This window comes from Leptodactylus fuscus, chromosome 5 (genome assembly GCF_031893055.1).
Source record: "Leptodactylus fuscus isolate aLepFus1 chromosome 5, aLepFus1.hap2, whole genome shotgun sequence".
NCBI classification, from domain to species: Eukaryota; Metazoa; Chordata; class Amphibia; order Anura; family Leptodactylidae; genus Leptodactylus; species Leptodactylus fuscus.
This window is the reverse complement of record NC_134269.1, coordinates 164344125-164353303: the sequence shown is the minus strand read 5'-3', so window position 1 is coordinate 164353303 and position 9179 is coordinate 164344125. Positions and strand designations below refer to the sequence as shown.

The window sequence follows — 9179 nt, the reverse complement described above, 5'->3', positions numbered from 1 at the left end:
GATCTTGCTGAAATTGTCCATAGTCAAATATTGTTTATCTGCCTCCCTATTATTTAGACCGTATGTATTATGCATACTAGCTAAGCTCTTGATTGTGCCATATATAACCATGGCAACAGAATAATTTTATTTCTGGAGACTTGCAAAGGACTTCTACAAGTACTGCACTATATATATATATATATATATATATATATATATATATATATATATATATACTGTATATATATATAGCACTGAAGCATCCTACTACGGTATTATGTTCTATAACTTACCATCACTGTCTTCTAAGGACGTACTTGTTGAGCTCCTAACTTATTCTGCAGTTAAAAAAAATATACAGAATTAAGAATTCTTCTATTACAAGCCTTTAAAAAAGATTGTATTGTTTCGAATCATACTTACCACAACGTGGTCAATGGTCTGACGGACTGATTCCTATTATAAAAATTGTTAAAATTAATATTGAAGCAACACTCAGTATAAAATGAAATATGAGCTGTCAGCACTACTCACCAAAATTCCTTTAAGTTTTTCCAGAAGATGTTCCTATGAACAAACATGATAAAGTCAATATACATTTAATATGTAAATACAGTATGCATATATGTCAGTACACAATGTACACAATATTTGTATTGCCATACTTATTTTTCCAGGCTCTTAAAAAATGAAATTTTTCTCAATTAATATTAAAGGAAAACTGTCACATAAAAAATGCTGTTCAACCTGTAGAATGTTATAGAACAGAAGATGCCGCCTACAGGCTGAACATCATTTTTCACATACCAGGTTCCCTTTCAATCTTCGCATGTCTTACGTAATATCATAGCTTTACTTACCAGTGTGCCACATGCAACTTCCATAAACTTAGTGGTAACTGGAAGGCCATTCTACAAAAAAAAGGGGAACATGAAATATTTAAATGATGTAGACAATTTAATCAAGCCAAGTATACTGTTAATATGCCTCTTGGTCAGCTGATTGTATCTATTAATCAGGTTGGCAGCACATGGGCCTCTGTAGTCTGGATAGTGCTACCAATAATCTATGCAGCCGAATGATATCGTAGAGATCTTTGGTCCCCCGTTCAGTTTGCATTGGCTTATGTATTAAGGCTGATGGAAATGAGCGCCAGTCAAAGTGTTGCTTGTTGATCAGCATTCAGATCACAGGAAATCGGGCTATGATAGATTATCAATAAGAAGTCAGTGGGGGTTTGACATGCTGTCTGTTTCATAGAGGCCATGTGATGTGACTACTGCTTCGTCCAATGGGATGAAGCTGCAATTACAAAGTAAGGGGCATTCACACGATGTAACGCGGTGTTGATTCTGACACGTAAACTCGTGTCAGAATCAGCGCTGCAAAATAGAATCTCATTGACTTCAATGGGTTGCGTTTAGCATGCGTAACACATTGAAATCAATGGGAGGCATTTTAACCCATTGATTCAATGTGTTATAAGCGCTAGACGGAACCCATTGAAGTCAATGGGATTCTGTTTTGCAGCACTGATTCTGACACGAGTTTACGTGTCAGAATCAATGTTGCGTTACATCGTGTGAATGCCCCCTAGTACAGCTATGGAATAGGAGGTGTGCAATGTAAACTGTGAGGAGCTCATACAAGCACCGTGGCCCCTTCAAACATCTGATCAGAGGTGGGACACCAACAGATCTCTTATTGATAACTTATCCAGGTAGGTCATCAATAAAAGTTAGGGCAACAATCCCTTTAACATTTTTTTTTTGTTTTGGCTTACCAGGACATCAAAAATAACCAAGGCAACCTTGTCAGCAATCACTTGCACTTTATCCATAGTAATCACCTGTAACATAAAAGAATTATGTGTATAATTTATGTGTACTGATATGTTGCTGTAATATGTTATTGGACCACTTTATAAGAAAAATTTAGGATTGACTTTGACTTTAAATTTCATGCCGCTAACCTATAGGACCTGTTGCCTATCAATTTTTCTTTAGTCTTCTCATTTCGCTACTTCCTACCTTTATTTTGCTTCTCACTTCCTTTTCAACTAATTAAGTTATGGGCTATGCAATCTTGCAATGACCCCAGTGTATAATAATTCTCTGATGAATTCTACAATTAAAAACCGAACATCTTCAAATATTTGGTTCAAACCCGACTCAGAATAAATCAGTTTGCCCATCTCTAGTTATGTCTAATCCCTTAGCAGTATACAATGTAATGGTTCTGGGCCGCATACAAGAGAATCTATCAGTGAGATTGAATTGTCCTGTCACGCAGCCTCCCTGACTGTATACTTAAGGTCTTCTAGATTATTAAGAATAGAGAAAGATAATCATACTGTCTCCAGAAGGCAGATATGCTATGATGATACATTACGGGACTGACAGCAAAGCATAGAGAAAGCGACATTTATAACTTGATTTGTTGACTAAAGGGTTGAACACATTCAGATAAATATTAAGACAAATTGTTTGTATAATAACATAATATTCTAATAATATAATATTTATATTTATAATTTTTCAGTATACTTTCTGTATCAATTCCTCTTAGTTTTCTAGATCTCTGCTTGCTGTCATTCATTCTGCTTACTCCCAGTGGATAAAAGTCCATGGTCATGTGATCTACAGTCCATGGTCATGTGATCTACAGTCTATTGTTGTGTGATATACAATCCATGGTCATGTGATGAACACAAAAGTCCACAGCTCAGCAATCAGAGCTCTGTCTGGTAATGAGCTGCGCACGTCTACTTGAAAAAAATTCGGAATCGGGTAGAGTTGGAGAAAAGTGCATTTGTGTGACTTTCTTATGGGCTTTGTTTTCTCACTGTTCAGCCAAAATGACATGTTACTTGTATTCTTTGTTTTGGCACAATTCTGTGGATACCAAATTTATATAGTTTTATTTACATTTTAACTCCTTAACAAAAATGATAAAATTTGCCATAATCTGACACCAGTAACTTTCTGTGTACAGGGATGCACAGGGTGTCTTTTTTTGCGTGGCTGGGTGTACTTTTTAGTTATACCATTTTGGGGAATGTCTATTGCTTTGATCACTTTTCATTCAAATTTTTATAGGAGGTGAAACAGTGAAAAAAATGTCAGTTCGGCACTTTTGATGTTTATAAGTTTGTAGACTGGGCATTTTCAGACACAGGGATACCGAATGTGTACATACTATTAAGGTGGACGTTGGGAAGGGGTTAATATGTGTATGACCAGTCTGAAAGCTTATGGTTTATCTTCTTCAGTACTTTATGCAAGTAAAGTTATAGAAAATTCTACACTAATACATCAAATGGTAAGCAGTTTCTCATCGTATTTTCTACCACTACGGTATCACTACTACATGCTAAATAAAGAACAAGAAAGATTACATTGACTCTTGTAATATTTACCACGTGTGTGCCCATAAGATCATCCATGGTGCAACCAATTTCTTTCTAAAATAAGAATAGACAATCAGTGAGTACATATTCTCATAGTACATCTTATGTATATTGTTTGCATAAAAATGGGCAATTCATTTAAATCTTACGTGGCGCTGATTTTTGTACGATAACTCGCATAAGAATCAGAGATGCAAAACAGAATCCCATTGAGTTCAATGGGTTCCGTTTAAAGTGCGCAACACATTGAAATCAATGGGAGGCTTTTTAACCCATTGATTTCAATGTGTTACACGCATTAAATTGAACCCTTTGAACTCAATGGGATTCTGTTTTGCAGCGCTGATTGTTACGCGAGTTATTGTGCAAGAAGCAGCGCCGTGCTACTCCATGTGAATGCCCCCTAACATTGAGTATGAATCAAATCCACTTACCAGAACCACTCCCAGTTCATCTAGAAAAGAGGCATACAACTGCTGGTTCTCTGTCAGCTAAAACAGATAGTATATCTATAATTAGATGTACATAAACAACATGTAATATTACTGTGTACCTCTCATAGATAATAGTAAGAGTAGAATACATTGTTCCAGGACAACTACCTGAAGCTATGTTTTGTAATTGAATATTTTACGATTGTACATATCTTACATTTTTAGGCTGACATGGTGAATGATGGAGTGAACGACGTCATTATTATAGTTTACAACCCTCTAAAGACACAAGGTGATGCCTCTAGTCACAATGAGCACCTTTTGTAGTATTCTGCATGTATCATAATAACTTTAGTTAAAGTAAAGCTTCATTTTGGTTGTTTTTATGGTCAAAATGACTGGTTTTATTTGCCAAAAATTGCACTGGCCTGATGTTGCAAGGACTTGAGTCTTCTAATGGTGCACTAGTTTTGGTGCAACACCATAAAGCATTTTATATTTCATGTAAATTTTTGCTTCTAAGGCTTGGTTCACATCTGCGTTGGAGTCTCCGGACGTGACTCTGCAGCAGGTTCCGCTTAAAATAGGTGGAGCGAAAAGTCCTGCAAGGAGGACTTTTCATTTTACTGGTTTCAGTATAAAATCAGTGGAAACCCGGCGATCCCAGTTATAGTCTAGGGGTCCATGGATTTCTGCTTTTTAAGCGGACAAAGTTTCCATCTTTCAGGATTCCAAGTGGACCTGAAGGATGAAAAACCGAATGCTATTGTGAACCTAACGACATTCTGCATTTAGTTATATTATGTCGCATATCTTTTAAAAGGAGTCTGTCACCAGAACCTAGCATATCAATCCAGCCCAACAGATAGAAAGTTTATATGTGCCTGAATCAGTGTTTTTCCCTTGTGAATCAGGGCCTCTGTTCACAAGACTTTGCTATTTTTGTCAATAGGAAAACCAACCCTTTGGAGCCAAGAGCGCTTTTCAACCTATCTCTTTGGGGCAATTGCTATGGTGCTTCTCTTGTTTACTGAGTTCTGGTGATAGACTCTTTTTAACCTTGTCTAGAAACAATGTAATAGTAGTGCTATCAAAACTCCATTTGGAGTTGACTTTGGAGACAAATTACTTGCCACTAGAGCAGAGGTAGGCAACCTTTGACACTCCAGCTGTTGTAAAACTACAACTCCCAGCATGCATACTTGCACTGCTGGTCTTGGACCTCCCATGGAAGTAAATGGAGTATGTTGGGAGTCGTAGTTTCACAGTAGCTGGAGTGCTGAAGGTTGCTGACCCCTGCAATAACGTCTGTTTCTTATTATAAATAATTAATAATGTATTTAATTATAGTGTATAGTCATATGGTCATGTTCGTACAATAACAGCAAAGCTCCAGACGTATCTAACCATCTTTACACTTAATGTGATTATGATTATAACTTTGTTACTGCTGGGTGATGGTTTTTATCATAATCATCCTTTCAAGCACCTACCCAAGCTTTCCTATGCTCCTGCAGGGTTCATTCTCCTGTCTTTATTAGAGATGAGCGAACACTAAAATGTTCGAGGTTCGAAATTCGATTCGAACAGCCGCTCACTGTTCGAGTGTTCGAATGGGTTTCGAACCCCATTATAGTCTATGGGGAACATAAACTCGTTAAGGGGGAAACCCAAATTCGTGTCTGGAGGGTCACCAAGTCCACTATGACACCCCAGGAAATGATACCAACACCCTGGAATGACACTGGGACAGCAGGGGAAGCATGTCTGGGGGCATAAAAGTCACTTTATTTCATGGAAATCCCTGTCAGTTTGCGATTTTCGCAAGCTAACTTTTCCCCATAGAAATGCATTGGCCAGTGCTGATTGGCCAGAGTACGGAACTCGACCAATCAGCGCTGGCTCTGCTGGAGGAGGCGGAGTCTAAGATAGCTCCACACCAGTCTCCATTCAGGTCCGACCTTAGACTCCGCCTCCTCCGGCAGAGCCAGCGCTGATTGGCCGAAGGCTGGCCAATGCATTCCTATGCGAATGCAGACTTAGCAGTGCTGAGTCAGTTTTGCTCAACTACACATCTGATGCACACTCGGCACTGCTACATCAGATGTAGCAATCTGATGTAGCAGAGCCGAGGGTGCACTAGAACCCCTGTGCAAACTCAGTTCACGCTAATAGAATGCATTGGCCAGCGCTGATTGGCCAATGCATTCTATTAGCCCGATGAAGTAGAGCTGAATGTGTGTGCTAAGCACACACATTCAGCACTGCTTCATCACGCCAATACAATGCATTAGCCAGTGCTGATTGGCCAGAGTACGGAATTCGGCCAATCAGCGCTGGCCAATGCATTCTATTAGCCCGATGAAGTAGAGCTGAATGTGTGTGCTAAGCACACACATTCAGCACTGCTTCATCAAGCCAATACAATGCATTAGCCAGTGCTGATTGGCCAGAGTACGGAATTCGGCCAATCAGCGCTGGCTCTGCTGGAGGAGGCGGAGTCTAAGGTCGGACCTGAATGGAGACTGGTGTGGAGCGATCTTAGACTCCGCCTCCTCCAGCAGAGCCAGCGCTGATTGGCCGAATTCCGTACTCTGGCCAATCAGCACTGGCTAATGCATTGTATTGGCGTGATGAAGCAGTGCTGAATGTGTGTGCTTAGCACACACATTCAGCTCTACTTCATCGGGCTAATAGAATGCATTGGCCAGCGCTGATTGGCCGAATTCCGTACTCTGGCCAATCAGTGCTGGCCAATGCATTCTATTAGCTTGATGAAGCAGAGTGTGCACAAGGGTTCAAGCGCACCCTCGGCTCTGATGTAGGAGAGCCGAGGGTGCACTTGAACCCTTGTGCAGCCTCGGCTCTGCTACATCAGAGCCGAGGGTGCGCTTGAACCCTTGTGCACACTCTGCTTCATCAAGCTAATAGAATGCATTGGCCAGCGCTGATTGGCCAATGTATTCTATTAGCCTGATGAAGTAGAGCTGAATGTGTGTGCTAAGCACACACATTCAGCTCTACTTCATCGGGCTAATAGAATGCATTGGCCAGCGCTGATTGGCCAGAGTACGGAACTCGACCAATCAGCGCTGGCTCTGCTGGAGGAGGCGGAGTCTAAGATCGCTCCACACCAGTCTCCATTCAGGTCCGACCTTAGACTCCGCCTCCTCCAGCAGAGCCAGCGCTGATTGGCCGAATTCCGTACTCTGGCCAATCAGCACTGGCTAATGCATTGTATTGGCGTGATGAAGCAGTGCTGAATGTGTGTGCTTAGCACACACATTCAGCTCTACTTCATCGGGCTAATAGAATGCATTGGCCAATCAGCGCTGGCCAATGCATTCTATTAGCGTGAACTGAGTTTGCACAGGGGTTCTAGTGCACCCTCGGCTCTGCTACATCAGATTGCTACATCTGATGTAGCAGTGCCGAGTGTGCATCAGATGTGTAGTTGAGCAAAACTGACTCAGCACTGCTAAGTCTCTGCATTCGCATAGGAATGCATTGGCCAGCCTTCGGCCAATCAGCGCTGGCTCTGCCGGAGGAGGCGGAGTCTAAGGTCGGACCTGAATGGAGACTGGTGTGGAGCGATCTTAGACTCCGCCTCCTCCAGCAGAGCCAGCGCTGATTGGTCGAGTTCCGTACTCTGGCCAATCAGCGCTGGCCAATGCATTCTATTAGCCCGATGAAGTAGAGCTGAATGTGTGTGCTTAGCACACACATTCAGCTCTACTTCATCAGGCTAATAGAATACATTGGCCAATCAGCGCTGGCCAATGCATTCTATTAGCTTGATGAAGCAGAGTGTGCACAAGGGTTCAAGCGCACCCTCGGCTCTGATGTAGCAGAGCTGAGGGTGCACAAGGGTTCAAGTGCACCCTCGGCTCTCCTACATCAGAGCCGAGGGTGCGCTTGAACCCTTGTGCAGCCTCGGCTCTGCTACATCAGAGCCGAGGGTGCGCTTGAACCCTTGTGCACACTCTGCTTCATCAAGCTAATAGAATGCATTGGCCAGCACTGATTGGCCAGAGTACGGAATTCGGCCAATCAGCGCTGGCCAATGCATCCCTATGGGAAAAAGTTTATCTCACAAAAATCACAATTACACACCCGATAGAGCCCCAAAAAGTTATTTTTAATAACATTCCCCCCTAAATAAAGGTTATCCCTAGCTATCCCTGCCTGTACAGCTATCCCTGTCTCATAGTCACAAAGTTCACATTCTCATATGACCCGGATTTGAAATCCACTATTCGTCTAAAATGGAGGTCACCTGATTTCGGCAGCCAATGACTTTTTCCAATTTTTTTCAATGCCCCCAGTGTCGTAGTTCCTGTCCCACCTCCCCTGCGCTGTTATTGGTGCAAAAAAGGCGCCAGGGAAGGTGGGAGGGGAATCGAATTTTGGCGCACTTTACCACGTGGTGTTCGATTCGAACATGGCGAACACCCTGATATCCGATCGAACATGTGTTCGATAGAACACTGTTCGCTCATCTCTAGTCTTTATCTTTGTAGCATCTGGGTATTTATTCTGGTCATTCTGCAGGGTTACCCACATGGCCCTTTACATTTTTGGACTGAATGTGATTCTGATTATTGGGATTTGATGACATTTCAGGACAAGCCTCCACAGGACAAGCCTCCACAGGCACATCCTCTTATTGGCTGTACATCGGGGGTGGTGAGCGGTGATAAGGTCCGCGTCATCAGGACGGTCTCTATGACATAGCGCTTGTTCATTGGGCGGCACTCCTTACTCAGGGAGAAGACATGGGAGGAGCTTCTCCTTTTTAGCCTGCCTGGCTCAGTGTGGTGTTGCTGCTGACACCAATGTGGACATGCTGTCTCAAAGTTCTATTATTCTCTTATCAATTTAGTTTATGGAGCTTTATCACGCCACTGATGATGAGTTAGGAAATGTGTAGGGTCTCTATATAGGGCTAGCATTCAGCCCTTGACTACATGATAGTGGTCCTTAATAATTGTCCTCTGACTCAATACTAGAACAGTTTGGTGGCAGCAGAAAGTGAATAAGGGCTGACAGTTGACCTTGCCCTCACTCATCACAGACTGGTCTGAAATATCATTAACCAAGTCAGATGTGTCAGGTATTACCTTTAGACTACCTTTACAATACACTTGGAGCACTTCTCTAGTTTAGTTAGAATTTTATCGGCTTTACCTAATAAAAGTTAGATTTTATTTATATGTTAGACCAGTGATTCAGTTCAGTGAAGTTTAAGATACAGGTCTTGGTATCGCCAGTCAGTGAATTTATTGACATCATGCTTCACATGAGTATATGTAATGTATACGTAATATTACCTTGGCCATTTGGTATTTGCAAAG

At 41.8% G+C, this 9179-nt stretch overlaps 1 long non-coding RNA gene across 1 annotated transcript; it reads right to left on the bottom strand.

Annotated features, from left to right (window-relative positions):
• Positions 1-277: 277 nt before the first annotated feature.
• LOC142205012 (uncharacterized) lies at positions 278-550 on the bottom strand. Its single transcript, XR_012716167.1, has 3 exons — positions 517-550; positions 406-438; positions 278-320 (listed from the first exon to the last, which is right to left on the bottom strand). It is a non-coding gene; the product is annotated as an uncharacterized LOC142205012 (long non-coding RNA).
• Positions 551-9179: the final 8629 nt, after the last annotated feature.